The 21,438-nt window shown below is 45.9% G+C and overlaps 1 pseudogene; it reads left to right on the top strand.

Annotated features, from left to right (window-relative positions):
• The window catches only part of LOC126518109 (uncharacterized), a 125,187-nt pseudogene that overhangs the window by 96,667 nt on the left and 7,082 nt on the right, over positions 1-21,438 (top strand).

A 21,438-nucleotide genomic window follows, 5' to 3' on the forward strand; every position in this document is an offset into this window, starting at 1 on the left:
AGAGCTTTTCTTCCGCGTGTCATGTGTGGCTTCTTGAACTAAAGGTCACATTGTATTTCTAATGTAGTGAACAAGGTCTTAACGATGTCGACTGCTTGGAAGAAAAAGGATCCTTCTCAGCGATAAGACCTTAGACACGTTAAGAAAAAGGAGCGCCATTTGAATTAGATACGTGCATTCCAGTTCCGTTACATTACTGAGCTTGAGTTGACTCGGCTGGACCTTTATTGTATATCGCACATGCCACAGAAAACTCTTGAAGAGACGAAACAAAATGGGGGAAGGGGGCCGTGTCCAACGTGATAATGTTTAATGCAAATTCTCCATCGTTAATTCATAGTGCGTGGTGTGAGCTGCTCTGGGAGAAAACTCGTGCGCTTGTCATGAAATGTATTTTGCCTGCTCACGCTCTGAGCGCTAAAATACATCTTAACTGAAAAGTGCGCGAAAACGACATAAACGAGAAAGAGAGAAACGACAAATATGGGCGTTAGTTTTCATTAATTTCAGTTTCGCTAAAAGACCTTTAAAAAATAGACCAATGTTTGTGCGCCGCTGCGCTATAGCAAACGCATGTAAGCTATTTATGCAGTATAATGACGCCGAAGCACAAGGAACTAAATTCTACTACGTACTAAGAGGTGCAGGTGAAGCACGCAACGGTCATTTTACACGCCTCGTTGCTTCCGCTGCATTGCAAGTTGATTTTGAGAAGGAGTGTAGTATGTGCGCAACCTGTTCCTCTACAAACACCTTGAAAGAGAGTAACTTTCTTTGGCTTTTTCACTGGTTTTCATGGTCGGCGGTCGGACTTTCTCCGCCGATGTGTGCAATCAATCAATCAATCAATCAATCAATCAATCAATCAATCAATCAATCAATCAATCAATCAATCAATCAATCAATCAATCAACAAATAAATAAAGGGCAACTGCATACACTCCCGCAACCAAAACATTGCGACGATATTTTTTGCCACCGTCGTAAAACACTGTTATCTACGTCATCAGCATACTTCGGAAGTATGTCTGTATTGTTGATTTGATTTCAGCTGGCCTTGTAAGCTATTCGTTTACTTTGATGATCATCTTCGGTAGCCTACGAAACAATGTCTTCATTCTCTGTCTTTCTTCCTCCCTTCCTTTTTGTCTTGTGTTTTATTTTTTTTTTCAGCTGAGAAACGTTCAGAGGAATCCCTGTGGATTTACTTTGTTTCTTATTATTATCTTCCTAAATGACCCCCTTTTCTTTCACGGCCTATGGATTCTTGCATTTTATTTCCATCGCAACCAAGATGGAAGATGAACCCGCGACCTCGTGTTCAACCCCGGAGCACCACATCCACGGGGATACCGGGAAGAGTGCTTTTATTGTCTCTAATCGCTTCAAGTCGCACAATAACTTGCGGCAGTGAAGCAGCTCCAGCGAACCCGATAGATGCCTTTACTTCTTTTCTTTCTTTGCCACCGCCGCAGATAAAAAATGTCGCGGAAGCGTCAGCGCAACGAAGGAAGATTGCGGTAGGATGCGGGCTCGCGTGCAATTCTGCATATTCACGCTCTGACCTTTGAAAAGCACGAGTCTCATCAGCCATGCTAAGACTATGGAATGCGAGAACCGCATTCGCATTGGTGGCTCGCGCATTGGAAGCCGCGATGCTTGTCATTAGAGGAGCGCGTAAGGAGAGACGGCTTACTGTCGAAGGCGCCTTTGTGTAAGCGTCACGAACTCTTCACTCACCATGGCGCAAGACATGGTCTGAATAGCGACTGATTACGAGCAATTAACGCGGCGTGCGCGATTGTCTTCTTCGTCGGCTGGCATCGTCTAGATGAGAGATAGGTACAGTTTTAAGCTAAACTAGAATTCCTGGCATGCCTTCAAGACTGGAAGGCTACTCAAATGCGAAACGAGAGGCGTCGCAAAATTTGGAGCTTGGGGTGCAACAAACACCCATCAAAATTATTGAACAATTTGTTGGTAATTTTCTAATAGAGCCTAAATTATTGGTCGTTCTTTGGTTTCTCTTTAATCTTTTCTTTATTTGCAAGCACAAGCTATCGCTTGCTGTATTGCTTCTTTTACACAATGACGGAATCACACGACGGCTACACACACTCAAATGTATGTACATAAACTTTTTATGTCCCCTCCTCCGCGCCCCTCCCTTTTTATTTATGTGGATGTCGACTCAGTAATTATAATACTAAGTTTCAATTTCTCGAGTTGTCAGGAGTAAATAATCAAGGTGCCTTTAATGCTTCCCGTTCAGGACGCGCCATGACAGAAGAGGCTGTACACCACACTGAAAACGTAGGTGGGGCTTGGGGGGGGGGTTCACTTGCCAATTTACGAGCCCGGCAGCCTGCGGTGTCTGAAGGCTGCACAATGGTCATGTCGAGGGATGCTCCGCAGCTGGCACTTACTATATTGTGCGCTTCTCTCGAAAACTTAGGGTAACCAGTCCTCCCTCATTTTCCCTCGAGTGCTGAATGAACGCTGCGTGCGTAGGCTACGTTCATGTGGACCCGATAAAGCCGGGTCGAGTCGGCTTGTTCCGCTGAAAAACCGGGCATTGCTTTCATGCAAACCCTGTCGATTCGGGCCGGCCAAGCGTCGGAGTGAGTTGCGTCAATAATCTTGCAAGAGTTGGGTTTACTCGCCCAACTCGCTTGGCAAGACTTGCGTAAATTGAGATGGAAGCAGCTGGGCTTCTCACTCGACCCATTCGCCTCGTGTACATGTAAACAAATATTTGGTATTTGTGTACACGTCACGGTGGCACTGCTTGGAATAAACGAGTCTGACACGCCAGGTTTCGGTGACGTGAACAGCCTCCTTTTTTTTTCACGCCCGAAGCTGCGTTGCACTTGGCGCATTTCGAAATCGCCGAAATAAAACGTAGATAAATTAGTATGTGATCCATGGTGAAAAGGCAAATAAAACTAAGTTACGTTTACTTGTTCTCGGAAACGGTTTTTAAGTTACGTTTACTTGTTCTCGGAAAAGGTTTAAAACGGCGTCTGAAATTCAAAGCGCCTTGCTTAAGCCATACTGCCAAGGGCATAAGGAACAGTCCTTGATTCCTATGAACACGTATTGTATGTAGGGTGATTTTCGTAAAATCTTCAAGCTTCCTGACGTGCTCGGTAAAGTATCACTGCTCCTTCCAGTCAGTGAAGATGGCGGAACAGCGAAGCTGTGTTCGTTACGCAGAGTCTTACGCCACACAAGGCAAACTTCGCATTTAGAATAGTAGGCTGTTGGGCTAGTTGGTTTGAAATGACTTTGCAAAGGGGAGCGCCGAAGTGTTGCGGAAAATGGAGACGTGCACAGGAAAGAGCGTCTTTCCTCTCCACTTCTGCGCATCCCCTTTGAAAAAATTATGTCAAGCTTCGCAAGCAATTTATATTGTAAATCTTTTGTTTCACCATTCTTTCACCTCATTTTCGCTTTTGCGCGCTTCGCGTGGTGAGCATGCTTTAGAAATTATTATTATTTTTTTTTTTTGGGGGGGGGGTTGCCAGTGCTTTGTTCTTGCGCGTGAGGTTTCTGTCCGTATTTCGCCATGCTTTTTTATTTCGCGCGCAAGTTGCTCCACGACTTTTCTGTGCGCCAGCATTGAGAGCAAGGATTGGTTTGATGATTGGCGCGGCTGCCGGCACTCCTAGTATCTCGTTTCAATCGCTGGGCACGGTTCGTCGGCCGCAAGCCGCCAGCATTTGTTTTTTTTTCGAGTCAGAGTGGAATCAATCGTTGATCAATACGATGCCGATCTCATTCGATGGCCGAAAATGCACCGTGTGACAACTGTACAAGATTCGCGTATTATATAGCACTGTTACAGGGAAAAAAGACTCACTCCAACCCCTTTCCCCCTCTTGAGCTCTTCGTTTCTTCTCCCGTTTGGTCACGTGGTCACTATTTAATGAAGTTCGACAATGACGGCACACGGTCGGCATAAACAGCTTTGTTGTAATAGAATTGACTCGAATTCTGAGGCTTGATGTGCCAAAACCTGATTTGATAATGAGGCAAACTGGAGTAGGGAACCGCTGAATTATTCAACATGACAATATGAACATGACAATTCTTATTTTTATTTTCTTTATCCCCTTTCCTTGGTGTTAGCATAATTGGGAACAACTTTCTCGAAAAGGGGGGTATTGTGATAATATATGGTACGCGGAAGGCGGAAACAAACATATGAAGGCAGTGCTCCGTGCGGTGGCGAACAGGACATCGACTCTTGGCAAATACTCGTGAGGGAGTATGTGCGAAACGGCCGTCATGATCATCACCGACACCGATTTTTGAGCGTCGACAGTGGGGTCTCGAAAAGCGTGGCGCGAGGGAATGTGGCCCGTGGCGTGAGCAGGTTCGGCGTTCGAGGGAAAAGGGCTTCCTCGCGGGGCGTGCGGCCCTTAGGAGCCATCGCCGCCCGCGTCACTACGTGTGCACCCGAATCAACGCTGTCACCAGCTGTGAGGCTACCTCGCCCAGTTCTTCCACTGGGCACCTGGTCCAGGAGCACTGGTGGTACTGAGCTTGGCTGAACGAGCGTTTGGTTGAGCGGCCACAGGGCTACAACCAGGTATACGTCCCCAGCTGGCGGTACAAACCCGTAAGCTGGGGACGTGACCCGGTGGCTGCTGCTGTGTGCTTCCGAGCGAAAAACCCGCAGGTGGGAAACCGGGCACGTGAAGGCTCCGGTACATCTACTATGGCGCAGGGTCACCTGAGCTCCACGAGGCGGTCCGACCCTGCAGTTCGACCCTGCTGTCCGGCCACGCTGCCCGACACTGCTGTCCTACACCAGTTCCACGACGTCTCCGACACGGCGACACCTGCTTCCGCATGAACTGAGGGCAGATTGCGTTTGACTAATCCATATTTTTAGCTGCGTGTGTTTTAGAATGTATTTTGGGTAACTGTCGCGTGTATGAGCCGTTTCAATATGTTAAGTACGTCCAATACAAGTATGATGTGCGTGTGTGTTCTGCGTGCTGCTTCTGTCTCTTTCTGGTGTGAGCCTGTACCAAATAACATCACACCCAGACGGTCTATACGAGTTAAACGTGATGCCGTTCGGCCTTTGTAATGCGCCTGCCACTTTCAAACGTGGCAGGTGCATTACAAAGACACGTGTGCCTCAAATGGCACACGTCTTTGCTACCTGGACGACGTCGTAGACTTTTCGAAGGACTTTCGCTCCTATCTGACCTGCCTCGCAAGCGTTCTGACTTGCCTTTCATACGCTGGACTGCTCCTTAATTTAAAGAAGTGCCACTTTGCCGCCCCCCGGCTTACCATCTTAGGCGATATCAGAAAGGACGGTGTCCTTCCTGACCCTGCAAAGCTTTGCGCCGTGGCCGAGTTCCCCGGGCCATCTACGCTGAAAGAACTCGGTTGCTTCATAGGCCTGTGTCCGTACTGTCGCCGATTTGTGCGTAATTTCGCCTCCATAATCGCCTCTTTAACGCAGCTGTTTGCGCACAGTGAAGGCATCTCGCCAGGGTCTACTGCTTGTGAAGACGCATCCGCCACATTACGTCATCTTTTGATATCCCCACCTATTCTTCGCCACTTTGACTCGGACGCTCCTACCGAAATCCACACGGACGCTAGTGGAGTTGGCTTCGGTGCTATTCTTGCCCAGCGTAAGCCTTGCTTCGAAGAGTACGTCGTCTCTTATGCCGGCCGCACTCTCACCAAAGCGGAAACCAACCATTGGGTCACCGAAAAAGAGTGTCTTGCAATCGTTTGGACAATCACGAAATTTCGACCTACGTATATGGCCCTCCATTTGTCGTCGTGACCGATCACCACGCCCTAGGCTGGTTGCCGTCATTAACAGACCCATCTTGCTGCCTAGTTCGTTGGGCGCCTCGTCTACAGGACTACGATATCCGTGCTGTCTACCGGGCAGGCCGTAAGCATTCGGATGCCGATGCTCTTTCGCGCTCACCACTGCCCGACGAGCTTGGTACTCCGTGTGTCTCCAGCTACGATTCTTCGTCTCCTACATTCGCCGACATGCCAGCAGAGTAACACAGGGATCCTTGGATAGCCTCTCTTCTAGGCTATCTATCTTAACCGTCACCATGGACCACCGACGGCTCGCTTCATCGCACCGCTCGCCCCTTTGCTATCCGCGAAGGACTCCTGTTCCGTTGCAACTACCTACCTGATGGCCGTAAATGGTTGCTAGTGATTCCTCGCCATTGACGTTGTGACGTCTGTGCCTCTTTTCATGCAGATCCGCAATGCGCGCATGCCGGTGTACTAAACACGTATGTACGCCTACGGCTTCGATGCTACTGGCGAGGAATTGATGTCAACACCACATGATATGGTTAGCTTGAGGTTATTTACCAGGCATGCGACAACTTCAACTGTTATTTCAGTTGGTGACATGTATTGGAAGTTCTGTTCCCATGCATTTGGCAAATCAACTTGATCCTCTATGCAGAATATAGAAGCACACTGATTATGTGGAATGGGAGGGTTTTTATTGTTGTGTAAAGAGCTGTTAGTGTGGTCCTCATCTGGATTTATAATATGCCAGAACTTTCTGGGATTAGATTTTACAAGATATGGTAGGTCATGAGTGAAGTATTTATCTTTAGCTGAAGACAGGGCAGAGCAGTAAATTTTCAAGCTTTCCTCGTACGTGTCTCAAGCTGCTTGCATGCGTAAGCGCTTAGCACTTTCGTAATGGCGCGTCTTTCTATTTCTCGGTAAGCGTAGGGATCTGGTGAAGCATGGGTTAGATTTATCATTGGTTATCTTAATGAAAAGGACGTACTGGTTAACCAAGGCAGAAATCTTATTCCTGAAGAGTATCTAATTCTCCTCCACCGACCGACTGTGAAATGAAGTTAACAGCATGTGGGAAAAAAATATATCTAATTCCGAATTCATAAAGTTGTATTTGGCTTTGTTATATTAGCGTATTTTTTAGTAGCGAAGCCTGTAAAAGATGAGGGAACGTTGAGAGTTACTTGCAGTAAGGAGTGATCGCTAAAATCATTAATCGACACAATATGATGAACTGTCTCAGGTTCTGTTGTCAGGATTAAATCTAAGATATTATTACCCCGTGTAGGCTGCGTAACAACCTGAAACATGTTAAAATCTAAGGTTAAATTGGTGAATTCTGTTGGAGTATTACAGGACGAAGATAAGTTAATCGAGTCGATCAGAGGAAACTTGAACTCTCCTAGCAGATAGATGGCATCAAATTGGTGAAGCTTCGTCACTGATTTTATGTTGGTGCGCTAGTCATTATTCAATGAATTAGTAGAATTCGGAGGTCGGTAACATACACCTATAAGTGCTCGCGAGGGTGAAAACATGCATGCAACCCAGATAATTTCTAGATTAGAGTATGAGTTATTTACATAGGATGGAAGTGTTTTTCTTATTCCTGGAAGGACGCCGCCTCCGCCTCTTTTTATCGTTTCGGTACTATCTGTGAATGTTGTAGTCGTGAACTCATTCAAAGGTTTCTTTATCAGGTATATCCGGATGGAGCCAAGTTTCAGTTAGCGCTAGTATGTCCGGTTTGCTATCTTCAAGGAAGGAAGAAAGCTGGTCGCGTTTACGCACAAGGCTTCGAATGTTAGTGAACGATAATGTACCGCCTCGTTCGGCATTACGTCCACTCGCACTCCAAGTGCCAACGCCGCAAGAGCCCACGTCACAAGATAGCAGGGCCGCTCCAACCATTGCCTTGCTGCTCCCGGCCTTTCGACCGTATCGCCATTGATTTGTACGGCCCTCTACCGTACACCCCTGATGGCAAGCGTTGGGTCATCGTTGCCGTGGACCACCTCACGTGCTACGCCGAAACTTAAGCACTCTCGGCGGCCACGCCACATGAAGTCGGCTTGTTCATGCTTCGGAACCTTGTTCTTCGACACGGCGCGCCCTGCGTGGTCGTTCATTTTCTTTTTCCGAAGCTGTAGAAACCCTCCGCGTATGCAACATTGTCCACAGAACTACAAGCGCCTATCATCCTCAAACCAATGGTATGACTGAACGTTTGAATTGTACTCTGGGCGACATGCTCGCCATGTACGTCTCCGCTGACCGTACTAACTGGAACCGCATACTACCCCATTGTTACGTATGCTTACAATCGCGCCCCTCAGTCTAACACTGGATCTTCTTTATGGTCGCGAACCTTCACCGTTTCTGGACAAAATTCTTTTGTATCGCGAATCTACAACTCTATCCGAAGCCACCACTTATGCCGAAAACTGTCTTCAGATTGCTCACTCGCTTAACGCGGAAGAACAGGCCAGCGAGAAACGTGGCCATTACGCTACCGTGACTTTTCCATCATATTCACCTGGAACGCTGGTGTGAATCCGCGTTCCTTCCTCCGCTCCTGGCCTTTCTGCAATGTTAAGCTAAATGTATGACGGCCCTTACCGGGTTCTACAACAGACGTCCCTGGTCAACTACTTCGTTGAGCCTATTCAGCCCTCTGTAGGTCAACGGCTTCGCGGACGCGAAACTGTTCATGTCGACCAACTGGAGTAGCACTACGATCTGCCACTGCTGCCTGTTTAATAGGTCGCTAGGATGGCTCCCTTTTCGACGGAGAGTGACTGCAGTGAGAAATACGGGCGCCACCAGAAGACGAAGAGGAAGAGGACGGTTGTTGTCGCTCGCGCTCACCCCACTCAACCGTTGTCTCTTTCTGTGCATTCATGTAATATACCGAGTGCATCTAGCCTTAAACTTTATTTATTTATTTATTTATTTATTTATTTATTTATTTACTTAGTACTCGCAGCGCCCATTGAGGCATTACGTTGGGGGAGGGGGGGGGGACACAGAAGAAACAAGCATGAAAATGACAGGTTTGTATAATTTCATATAAGTGAGAAACGAAGTATTATACAGAGCCACGTTGCAGATGTCACATGTGAAAGAAAAAGTACATAAAGCAGAATTATTGCAATGGTTCACAATGAAAAGATAAAGAACAAACCGAATAATAAGCTACAAACAAAACGCTGTGATAAAGATACAGTACAACAAGGCGAAAAATGAGGCACTAAAAGTCATTTGCAACTGCAATTCTTTATAGGTCATGATAATTGCTAGACGTAAACGCGATATTTATCAAGCCTTAGGAAGCAAGATATTTTATCGCTTTTAATGCAGAAAATAACTTCTTAGGACAAGAAATTCCTACAACTGAGGAAGGAAGTCGGTTCCAGTGACTGATGGTTCTTGGGAAAAACGAGCTGCTAAAGGCCGACGTATTACATTTCTATTCTTTTTACCTTGTGCTCGTGATCTTTGCGTGCTCATGTGTAGTGAGGCTAGTTTATGTATACGTCACGGGGAATTCGAGCATGAGAACGATATATGCTGCGTAAAAGCTTCAGTCGAAACGACGCTCTTCGCTGCTGCAGAGATTGCCAGTTTAGCATTGCCTTAGATTTCGTTGCATTAAACTGCCCGCCAGTACACATCTTGCCGCCATGGACTGAACGTTTTCTAGTCTTTCTTTGTTAGTTGTTAGTGTGTTGTGTTATGGATCCCACACAGAACATGCTTATTCCAGTACAGATCTTACATATGATTTATATAACAACTCCCGGGTTTGTTGGAATAAATGCACATGTATTTCGTCGCAAAAATCCCAAGCTCCGACAAGCTTTGCCTACGGTATCATCCACATGCCGATTCCATGATAAAGAGGGACAAAAGTAAACGCCTGGGCATTTATGTTTACATATCATATTTACTGGAGAGCACTTTACTCTGTATTCAAATTTTGCAGTATCTTTCTTTCTGGAGAACCTCATGCACACCGTTTTCTCGAGATTCAGTTTCATTTCCCATCGCTCACACCACTTGTCTACGCATATAAGTCGTTTTTAATTACGAAGCAGTGCCTTTCATATGTTATTTTCCGGTATATTATACAGTCATCGGCAAATAACCTAATGTGGGACTGTGCGTTTTCATTATTGTGATTGATATAAAGTAGGAGAAGAAGGCGCCCTCGAACTGATCCCTGAGGTACCCCTGACGTCACATTAGTAATTGCAGATTGTTCGCCGTTTATGAACGACGACATATTGTCGGCTCCCGCGCAAAAATTCGGTGATCCATGCAATAACTTGGGGATTATTATTAAAACAGCTCAGTTTTTGCAGTAACACGTAATTTGAAACTGTGTCGAAGGTTTTTTGAAGGTGAAGAAAAATGTAATAAGCCGATTGTTTGTCCTCCAGGGCTGCGCTAAGACGTGTGTACTCTACTAGTTGTGTGACTCATGATAATCCTTGTCTAACTCCACGCTGCTTTCGATACATAAACCATGCTCTAGAACTTTACTGCACACAGAAGTGAGTGAAATGATATGTTCGTTATTAATAAACCACGAACGAGAAACGATCGGGCAGATAAAAGGACGGTTCGGCGGCACGAATTACGCGGGCCAGTATTGTGTATAGGATCAACCAACGCCATTTTCAAATCAGCAGGAAGTGAACTTTGTTCCAAGGAATTTTCAAGTCACTATATGAGAGCAAGACTTCAGCATAAAATTGGGTAAACACTCAGGGCCCACAGCTTTCACACCATCTAAATCACGTAGTAATTGAACGCCCCAAGCTTCGATCACTATTTTAGGCATGTGTGCGGATTCGTGTTTCAACAATTTCAAATCTTTCCGAGGATCTCTTGGGGTAGAGAACACTGATGTAAAACACAGATTGAACAACTTGGCCTTTTCTGTGGCGTCGCAAATTATAACATCACCATTGGTCAAAGCAAGGTTAGAAATGTAGCTTTTTATTTCATTTTATAGACTTTCAAAGTTCCTTCGGGCATTGCTTTATTTTACTTTCTGTTGTTTCAAAGTAGGATGATTTTGCTTGCACGGTAGCATTGTTCACTTCCCGGGTTGCCAGTTTTAGTTTACATAAGTTCTCTTTAGAAGGGTATCCTTTCAACGAAGGATAAATTCTTTGCCTACGCTTCACTAAAACATGTTCTTTAGTGTACCATGGCTTACTTTCAATACGCTTTCTAATCAATACCCCCGACGGAACAAACCAGTTCAATTTTGAAAAGTTCAAGTTCAAAATATTTTTTTTAAAAAACCCATAGGTTTTCCACCGAATACTCTTCCGCAAGAGTTTCGAACACAACTAAATATGCTTCCAGTGAAGTATTCAGTGCTTGGATACCAGCCTCGGCGTAATTGTACATGCGCCGACTCTTCTCATTGTAAACGCTTACATGCTTCATATTTAGTTCGCATAGCACGACGTCATGATCGCTTATCCCTGACAATATTTCAGTCTTCTGGACCATTTCTGGGATATACGAGAAAAAAAAAAAAATTTAGGATACCACTTCCTCGCCTGTTTCAGCATGGTTTGTCTTGATGAAAGGCGGTTCATAAAATCTGCAATTTTAGATTTGAAGCTAGGGGAGCGCCTAGAGGCTATCGGCTGTCCATTCCAGTTGAGATCAGGTAGAAAAACGTCCCCACCCACAATGACGTAATCGGGTGTGATTATTGTAGGTGTAGCAGTAAAATGACGCAATTCTCTAGCTGAAACAATTGGTGGCCGGTAAAAGGAGCAGAATGGTAGTGATTTGCCGCTCGAGAGTTTCAGCTCACACCAAGCAGCTTCACTCCTATCCTCTAAAATATTTACGCGTATATAAGGAATGCGCTGGTCTTCCAAGATAAATGCACCACCTCCGTGATAATTCCTATCGTTTCTATAAAATGTAAAATTATCAGAGAAAACTTCAGAGCTCGCTACGAGCCACGGCTCGGTGCCAGTAACTACACTTGGTTTGACCATGCGCACTAAATTATTGAAAACATCAACTTTTTATTTAATGCTCCTACAGTTGACTACCAGAAAAGAAAGTGAAGTCGATAAGGTCTTACTGGGTCATTTGCACGGTACAACCTCGTCTTAAAAGTCATCATAGGTGTACTTGATGGCGTCTATGCAAAGTATGTCATGCTTTAACTGCGCACGTGTGTCCTTGCTTTTATGTTCCTGAGCAAACCGCCAGAGATTTCGCCTTCTCTTGCGGTCTGGATTGGAAAAGTCTTCCGACATACTGATATTTGTATCTTTCAAATTCTTGGCCTTTCCTAAAATCGAATGTTTTTCTATCAGAGACCCAAACCTTGCGACCAAGGGTCGCGTTTTTCCTTCTGGAAATTTTCCAAGTCGATAGGCTTTTTCCATCGATTCAGAGTTAACTTGTAATTTTCTTCAGCATCATCATCATCATCATCATCAGCCTAGTTACGCCCACTGCAGGGCAAAGGCCTCTCCCATACTTCTCCAACTACCCCGGTCATGTACTAATTGTGGCCATGTTGTCCCTGCAAACGTCTTAATGTCATCTGCCCACCTAACTCTCTGCCGCCCCCTGCTACGCTTCCCTTCTCTTGGAATCCAGTCCGTAGCTCTTAGTGACCATCGGTTATCTTCCCTCCTCATTACATGTCCGGCCCATGCCCATTTCTTTTTCTTGATTTCAACTAAGATGTCGTTTACCCGCGTTTGTTGCCTCACCCAATCTGCTCTTTTCTTATCCCTTAACGTTACACCCATCATTCTTCTTTCCATAGCTCGTTGCGTCGTTCTCAATTTCAGCAGAACCCTTTTCGTAAGCCTCCAGGTTTCTGCCCCATATGTGAGTACTGGTAACACACAGCTGTTGTACACTTTCCTTTTGAAGGATAGTGGCAACCTACTGTTCAAGATTTGAGAATGCCTGCCAAACGCACCCCAACCCATTCTTATTCTTCTGGTTATTTCAGTCTCATGATCCGGATCCGTGGTCACTACCTGCCCTAAGTAGATGTATTCCCTTACCACTTCCAGTGTTTCGCTACCTATCGTAAACTGCTGTTCTCTTCCGAGACTGTTAAACAGTACTTTAGTTTTCTGCAGATTAATTTTCAGACCCACCCTTCTGCTTTGCCTCTCCAGGTCAGTGAGCATGCATTGCAATTGGTCTCCTGAGTTACTAAGCAAGGCAATATCATCAGCGAATCGCAAGTTGCTAAGGTATTCTCCATCAACTTTTATCCCCAATTCTTCCCACTCCAGGTCTCTGAATACCTCCTGTAAACATGCTGTGAATAGCATTGGAGATATCGTATCTCCCTGTCTGACGCCTTTCTTTATAGGGATTTTGTTGCTTTCTTTGTGGAGGACTACGGTGGCTGTGGAGCCGCTATAGATATCTTCCAGTATTTTTACATATGGCTCATCTACACCCTGATTCCGTAATGCCTCCATGACTGCTGAGGTTTCGACTGAATCAAACGCTTTCTCGTAATCAATGAAAGCTATATATAAGGGTTGGTTATATTCTGCGCATTTCTCTATCACTTGATTGATAGTGTGAACATGGTCTATTGTTGAGTAGCCTTTACGGAATCCTGCCTGGTCCTTTGGTTGACAGAAGTCTAAGGTGTTCCTGATTCTATTTGCGATTACCTTAGTAAATACTTTGTAGGCAACGGACAGTAAGCTGATCGGTCTATAATTTTTCAAGTCCTTGGCGTCCCCTTTCTTATGGATTAGGATTATGTTAGCGTTCTTCCAAGATTCCGGTACGCTCGAGGTTATGAGGCATTGCGTATACAGGGTGGCCAGTTTCTCTAGAACAATCTGACCACCATCCTTCAACAAATCTGCTGTTACCTGATCCTCCCCAGCCGCCTTCCCCCATTGCATAGCTCCTAAGGCTTTCTTTACTTCTTCTGGCGTTACCTGTGGGATTTCGAATTCCTCTAGGCTATTCTCTCTTCCACTATCGTCGTGGGTGCCACTGGTACTGTATAAATCTCTATAGAACTCCTCAGCCACTTGAACTATCTCGTCCATATTAGTAACGATATTGCCGGCTTTGTCTCTTAACGCACACATTTGATTCTTGCCTATTCCTAGTTTCTTCTTCACTGTTTTTAGGCTTCCTCCGTTCCTGAGAGCCTGTTCAATTCTATCCATATTATAGTTCCTGATGTCCGCTGTCTTACGCTTGTTGATTAACTTAGAAAGTTCTGCCAGTTCTATTCTAGCTATAGGATTAGAGGCTTTCATACATTGGCGTTTCTTGATCAGATCTTTCGTCTCCTGCGATAGCTTACTGGTTTCCTGTCTAACGGCGTTACCACCGACTTCTATTGCGCACTCCTTAATGATGCCCATGAGATTGTCGTTCATTGCTTCAACACTAAGGTCCTCTTCCTGAGTTAAAGCCGAATACCTGTTCTGTAGTTTGATCCGGAATTCCTCTAGTTTCCCTCTTACCGCTAACTCATTGATTGGCTTCTTGTGTACCAGTTTCTTTCGTTCCCTCCTCAAGTCTAGGCTAATTCGAGTTCTTACCATCCTGTGGTCACTGCAGCGTACCTTGCCGAGCACGTCTACATCTTGAATGATGCCAGGGTTCGCGCAGAGTATGAAGTCGATTTCATTTCTAGTCTCACCATTCGGGCTCCTCCACATCCACTTTCGGCTAACCCGCTTGCGGAAAAAGGTATTCATTATACGCATATTATTCTGTTCTGCAAACTCTACTAATAATTCTCCTCTGCTATTCCTAGAGCCTATGCCATATTCCCCCACTGACTTGTCTCCAGCCTGCTTCTTGCCTACCCTGGCATTGAAGTCGCCCATCAGTATAGTGTATTTTGTTTTGACTTTACCCATCGCCGATTCTACGTCTTCATAAAAGCTTTCGGCTTCCTGGTCATCATGACTAGATGTAGGAGCGTAGACCTGTACAACCTTCATTTTGTACCTCTTATTAAGTTTCACAACAAGACATGCCACCCTCTCGTTAGTGCTATAGAATTCCTGTATGTTACCAGCTATTTCCTTATTAATCAGGAATCCGACTCCTAGTTCTCGTCTCTCCGCTAAGCCCCGGTAACACAGTACATGCCCGCTTTTTAGCACTGTATATGCTTCTTTTGTCCTCCTAACCTCACTGAGCCCTATTATATCCCATTTACTACCCTCTAATTCCTCCAATAACACTGCTAGACTCGCCTCATTAGATAGCGTTCTAACGTTAAACGTTGCCAGGTTCAGATTCCAATGGCGGCCTGTCCGGAGCCAGGTATTCTTAGCACCCTCTGCAGCGTCACAGATCTGACCGCCGCCGTGGTCAGTTGCTTCGCGGCTGCTGGGGACTGAGGGCCGGGGTTCGATTGTTGTATTCATATAGGAGGTTGTGGCCAAGTACTGCACCAGGGTGGCCAATCCTGCTCTGGTGAGAGAGTGCGTTACCGGTTCTGGTCACCGGGAACAGGCCGCACTCCAGGCCTGTTTGTGCAATTTTCTCAACACACGGTTTTTTTTTTGTATTTTCCGGTGGAGAATAGCGCGGCACCGGGATTTGAATCACGGTCCTCTTGCACAGGAGACGGATACTCTACCGTCCCCGTAGGAGTTAAATTAAAAATTAATTTATGGGGTTTTACGTGACAAAACCACTTTCTGATTATGCACGCCGGAGTGGAGGACTCTGAAAATTTCGACCACCTGGAGTTCTTTAACGTGCACCTAATTCTAAGTACACGGGTGTTTTCGCATTTCGCCCGCATCGAAATGCGGCCGCCGTGGTCGGGGTCCGATCCCGCGACCTCGTGCTCAGCAGTCTAACACCATAACCACTGAGCAACCACGGCGGGTGCCGCAGGAGTTGTACGCCTCATTTAACCTACAGTGGTGCCCTACTTGGTCAGTCAAGGTGGACCAATCTGAGCTCGGTTATACCGCATGGATCGCAATCGGCTAGAGAACCTGGTATTTATGACCTGCACATGTGAGTGTGAGGCCATACATAGTTGAAGATATATATCTTTCTTTTTTTTTTTTTTTTTACGAGGGTTCCCGTACAGTGATAAAATAAAGGAAAAGACATTAAAAGAAAGAAAAGAAAAAGGGGCGGAAAAAAAAAAGGAACATAACAGGTGATTTGAACTCGTGACCCTTCGATGTTGCCCGGAAAGATAGCTCAGTCGGTTGGTTCGTCATGCCCCAGGCTACTTTCAAGCGCCACAGCTCCTGCTCCGAGCCACACACTTACGTGGAAAGAAACTCATATTGTCCGCGATAGTCGGTTTTTGTCTCTGCGTGTAGTACAGTTAAGAGAGCCAGTTTAAGGGCGGAGAAGAAGAAAGAAGAGAAAAGCAAAAACTGCAGCGCCGTGGTTTTAAAGCGCACCCGTGGTAGAGAAATGGAATGCGATATGAGCGTGCGTAGCCATGATACGCACACGACAAACTGCCTTAGAATGTTTAGACTTGAGGGAAAGCTTCGTTAGCAAACGATAGCACGGCAATCAGCACTCGAATATAATTATAACTCTAATAATAATTGTAAATATTCATCTCATCTATGGGATCTAATGCGCGCGCTGTTTCTTTGTCTCTGCGTGTAGTACAGTTAAGAGAGCCAGTTTAAGGGCGGAGAAGAAGAAAGAAGAGAAAAGTAAAAACTGCAGCGCCGTGGTTTTAAAGCGCACCCGTGGTAGAGAAACGGAATGCGATATAAGCGTGCGTAGCCATGATACGCAAACGACAAACTGCCTTAAAATATTTAGACTTGAGGGAAAGCTTCGTTAGCAAACGATAGCACGGCAATCAGCACTCGAATATAATTATAACTCTAATAATAATTGTAAATATTCATCTCATCTATGGGATCTAATGCGCGCGCTGTTTCTTTGTCTCTGCGTGTAGTACAGTTAAGAGAGCCAGTTTAAGGGCGGAGAAGAAGAAAGAAGGGAAAAGCAAAAACTGCAACGCCGTGGTTTTAAAGCGCACCCGTGGTAGAGAAACGGAATGCGATATAAGCGTGCGTAGCCATGATACGCACACGACAAACTGCCTTAAAATATTTAGACTTGAGGGAAAGCTTCGTTAGCAAACGATAGCACGGCAATCAGCACTCGAATATAATTATAACTCTAATAATAATTGTAAATATTCATCTCATCTATGGGATCTAATGCGCGCGCTGTTTCTTTGTCTCTGCGTGTAGTACAGTTAAGAGAGCCAGTTTAAGGGCGTAGTAGTTGGAAGGCATACTTTCTAGGAAAAATGGCCGCTCAAGGAGAAGAGCGAACTCGAGCGGCTTTAGAGGCTAGGAAAACTGCCTTAAGATATTTAGACTTGAGGGAAAGCTTCGTTAACAAACTATAACACGGCAATCAGCACTCGAATACGACGAGAGAGATTACTGAGACGTGGAAAGTTCCCTTGAAAAAAAATCTGGTTTGCTAGACAAATGCTTGTATGTATTGAACCTCTTAAAAGATGAGGGGTGAAATATGCGCTCACCGAGAGGGCATCTTCAGCACGAGACATCCGCAAGGCACCTTACAGAGATGTCTCATTCAGTCTCATCTTCAGCATACTTCCTTCAAAAGCAATTCAGATGATGACCAAGATTCGCAAACATGTGCATCATGTGTGCCGTAGAACACGAGGTTCTGCTGCCTATACTACGATTTTCAAGATCATCAATATTATTTTGGAGCAACTGTATCGCCCCGTGCTGTGCGTCATAGTGTGCCGTACACTCCATAATGGAGGGTTATAAGTTCGTCAACACTGACATTTTCGCTTCAATTGACGACACACGTGAAGTCAAATCATTTACAGCTGCCTTTAGTAACGCCTTAGTCGCCTCAATAGTATTCAGCTTTCGAACAATCACGTTTTGCTAATCCGAAATTTTTCGTAGAGTCGCATCAGTGCTAGGGCAGGGATTCATTTCAATATCCCCACAGAGTATTAACAATAAGAAATAAGATGCATAACGACAGAACAGCAAAATTCGACGCCGTGAGCGGTTTCTGGCGTCGGAGTGCATGCGTACGCAGTTATGCACGATACGGGTTGGAACCGGCAGGATAAGAACGGCAAATGTTTTACATGGTATATATTCCTGGCCTGTTGAAAGCGCCCTGGAACTACATGCAACCTGCACGAGAAGCAGAACGTGCGTGAGCGGCAGTTCATAGCGCTGCCGGTTCCACGCCCCTCCCCGAGCATAATTTCGCCCCGCTGCAGACATTAGTTGGTTTACGCCGTCCCCTCTATGGTGCAAGACTGTCCCGATATCGCATGAGGATGCGTCCGTTTCCAATATCAGTAGTTTTGCTGAGTCATAGTGGGTAAAAACCTCCGCCTCCTTTATTATTCACTTCACTGCCTCATATGTATCCTATTGCTTAGCTTCCCATTGCCAAGGCATGTTCTATTTTAATAACTCGTGTAGCGGCGCATGTACTGTAGCGAAGTTCCACACGAATGAGTTCGATACGTAAACGCGCCTAGTAGCGGGCGAAGTTATGTTACGCACGTAGGTCGAGGCATTCGTAAAAGCGCGTCGATGTTCTCCATCTTCGGCCTCAGGGATGTTGCGCTATAGCGATGACCAACGGATTCCGCATCCGGCTGACGAAATCCGCATTTCAGCGGGTGAAGTTCAGGTGACGCTCCTAGCATTGGACCTGCAGCAGCTCGCACTGCAATATCGCACTGTGAACAACCACTGCGTCGGTACCACCGGCTTTTCTGTACCACTAGAACACCTTGCGTAACGTGTCACTATTTCATTTTTTCTTTACCAGGTCGTCCAAGTATGCTTGTACACCCGGTAGACCTTGCTCTATTGCTTCCATTCCCTTCTGAAAAAGCACTGATGCTTGCGCAACCTCAAGCGGCAGCCGGTTGAAGCGATGCAACTTTTTGGCATGTTTACCACCACCAGCTTCTTTGTCGCGTCAGCTATTTGTAGCTGTTTGTATGCATCTTTCAAATCTATTCTAGTGAATATTTCCCCTCCGCTGATCTTCGCAAATATATCCGTTATCTCTGGCAGCGGATATTGTTCCGTGTGGCATGCTGTGTTGACTGTCGTTCTAAATCGCCACGCACGCGGATGGAGCCGTCCTTCTTGACCACGGGAACGAGTGGAGTTTCCCACTCGGCGCTGGTGACTGGCGTAAGTGTGCACGTGTCAACCAACCTTCTCATTTCTGCAGTTACAGGCTGCTGTAGCGCATATTGTACAGAAATCACCTCAAGAATCACGGTACGGTTCCTTCGCGCAATTGTATATGACGCAATTGTATATGAACCTTAGACCCGCTGATTAATCCTAGCCTTGGCGAAACCGATCGGCATATTCCGCCGTCAGCGTAGCAGCAATGGTAATTTCGTCAGCAGCTGGCGGATTACCGACGTTACCGTCCACGTTAAGCACTGAGCCTTCGATCAGCTGAAATGCTTAACTTATGTCTCGTCGGCACAAGTTTGGGGCTGAGCAGCCGAGCGCCCCTAGCGTTGCGTTGGCAGTTTTCCCATCATAGGTTACAGGAACTTTCAGCTGTCCTTTCACCGGTAGTCTCCCCAAGAAGCAACGCAGTTGAAACGACGACTTGTCGAGCATAGCCTAACGGTGGCGTTGCTGGGCCAAAGTTCGCCATGTCACTATTGATACTGGTGACCCTGTATCCACTTGAATCTTCACATACACCCCTTACACTGTAGTGTTAGCCATATCGGTCAGACCAGTCCTGCCGACGACTCACGGAGGCGTAACAGGAACAGTCCGTAGTCCTCGCTGTCCTAGGATGGTTCCTAACTAGGAGCTACATTTTCTTGACGTGACTTGGAATTTCACATTGAAGCTAGGTGTCCCCTCCCCCGACAAGACAAACACTCAACGTGGTGGAACCTGCTTTTCGCGGTCTTGTGGGCGTCGCTTCCGAAGCGAAGGCAGCCGCTCTGTACCGCTTTGTTCGGCTCCGCCATCCGGCCTGGCTGTGGCATTCTCGAGAACTTCAGCTCTTTCTTTGTTCGTACTGCGTGGACGGTGTCTCTGAATGGTGCTTCTCCCATCTGTTGTATGTGGCGTGCCGCCATTTCAGCAGAGAGCTCCGCATACTCTGCTTCCTGGAGCGCGAGCGTGTGATCACGCTGCAGGAAGCAGTGTGAGCACAGGCGCAGGGGCATTTTAAAGCAGGCATGTTTTCAAATATTATTCATGAGCTAACGTGGTGCACGTCAGCTGCATAATAGATTTGTTTTTCTGGTGCCCGTGCAGGTGACGAATAATCAGAATATTCACTTAGAAAACATATAGTCTTTTTTATATATACTACTGTTTCCCTGACCATGAATGATACAAGCTGAAATTTGGAGTTTAGTTTGCAAGCTCACAAGTTGAGCGCGATTAAAAAACACAGGTGGAGTAACTGCCTTAGCACAAGAATTAGGGCCCCTTTTCTACATTATCTCTTCAAAGTTACTTTTTCAAGACGCTTGCGTAAGAACAACAAAGTTCGTGTAGAATCGTATGGTCATTTCTTGTTAGCACGCGATGACTATTCCCTTATTTTATGTAGTCCGAATTCTAGGCATTGGCCCCCAAATTCCCCTAGGATCGTCGCCCTATATTGGTTTCTGTCGAAAACGGGGAGAATATTTAGCGGTGCGTTCATATTAGCGTAAACGTGCTTTGAAGCTCCGACACATGCATGTTTCTACATTTCATTTGACTGATGATGAAACGGCTGCATGTCAATTTGTAATATACAAATTGTAGCATGCTTTATTGGTTTTATCTCGGATGTTTCCTGCCAAAACCATGATAGAACATGAAACACATCGTACTGGGGAAGTCCGGATTAATTTTGACCACCTGCAGTTCATTAAATTGCACCCAATGCCCATTACACGGCCGTTTCTCTATTAAGCCTCCATCGAAAAGCAGGCGCCGTGGCTGGCATTTGTTCCCGCACCCTCGGGCTTAGCAGCGCAAAGCCATAGCCGCTACGCCACCCCGGAGAGTGGCTGTACACGCGACCAACCGAAGTGGGCTGGCTCACCATCAACGCTACGCTCATGCCTTGGAGAGAGAGCAAGGGCAGCACCCTGACTTCAGGTGCTGCCGTTCCAGTTAATCTGCTATGTGCACCCATAGCCCTGTGCGGAATATCGAGGCAATTTCGACCTGCAATTATGAAATATTTCGCTGGGTAGTGAATAATACTGACAATGTCGTCACTGCCCTCGTTTGTTCTGCATTCATGAAAATCACCAACTATAGAACGAGTGCTGATGGAGCCAAGCTTTGCATACTGCCATGTTGGTCATCTTCATCTTAAGCAAGAGGACTTTCACTGGGTTCATAAACAACTCCTCTTTGTCTACTAAGCCAAGCGGCGGTTATTGCTCTGTAAGAGAAACAAAACTAAACGATAAAGGGCAGTGAACCGTTTGGCATATTCGTGAATGCAGAACAGCAAGATGCAATGGCGAAATCTCTCGAGGCGATACAAAACCAGCACCGCGTAAATCATGGGCTGCTATGACAAATAAAACTTTAGCCC

This window comes from Dermacentor andersoni, unplaced genomic scaffold (genome assembly GCF_023375885.2).
Source record: "Dermacentor andersoni unplaced genomic scaffold, qqDerAnde1_hic_scaffold ctg00000033.1, whole genome shotgun sequence".
In the NCBI taxonomy this organism is placed as follows: Eukaryota; Metazoa; Arthropoda; class Arachnida; order Ixodida; family Ixodidae; genus Dermacentor; species Dermacentor andersoni.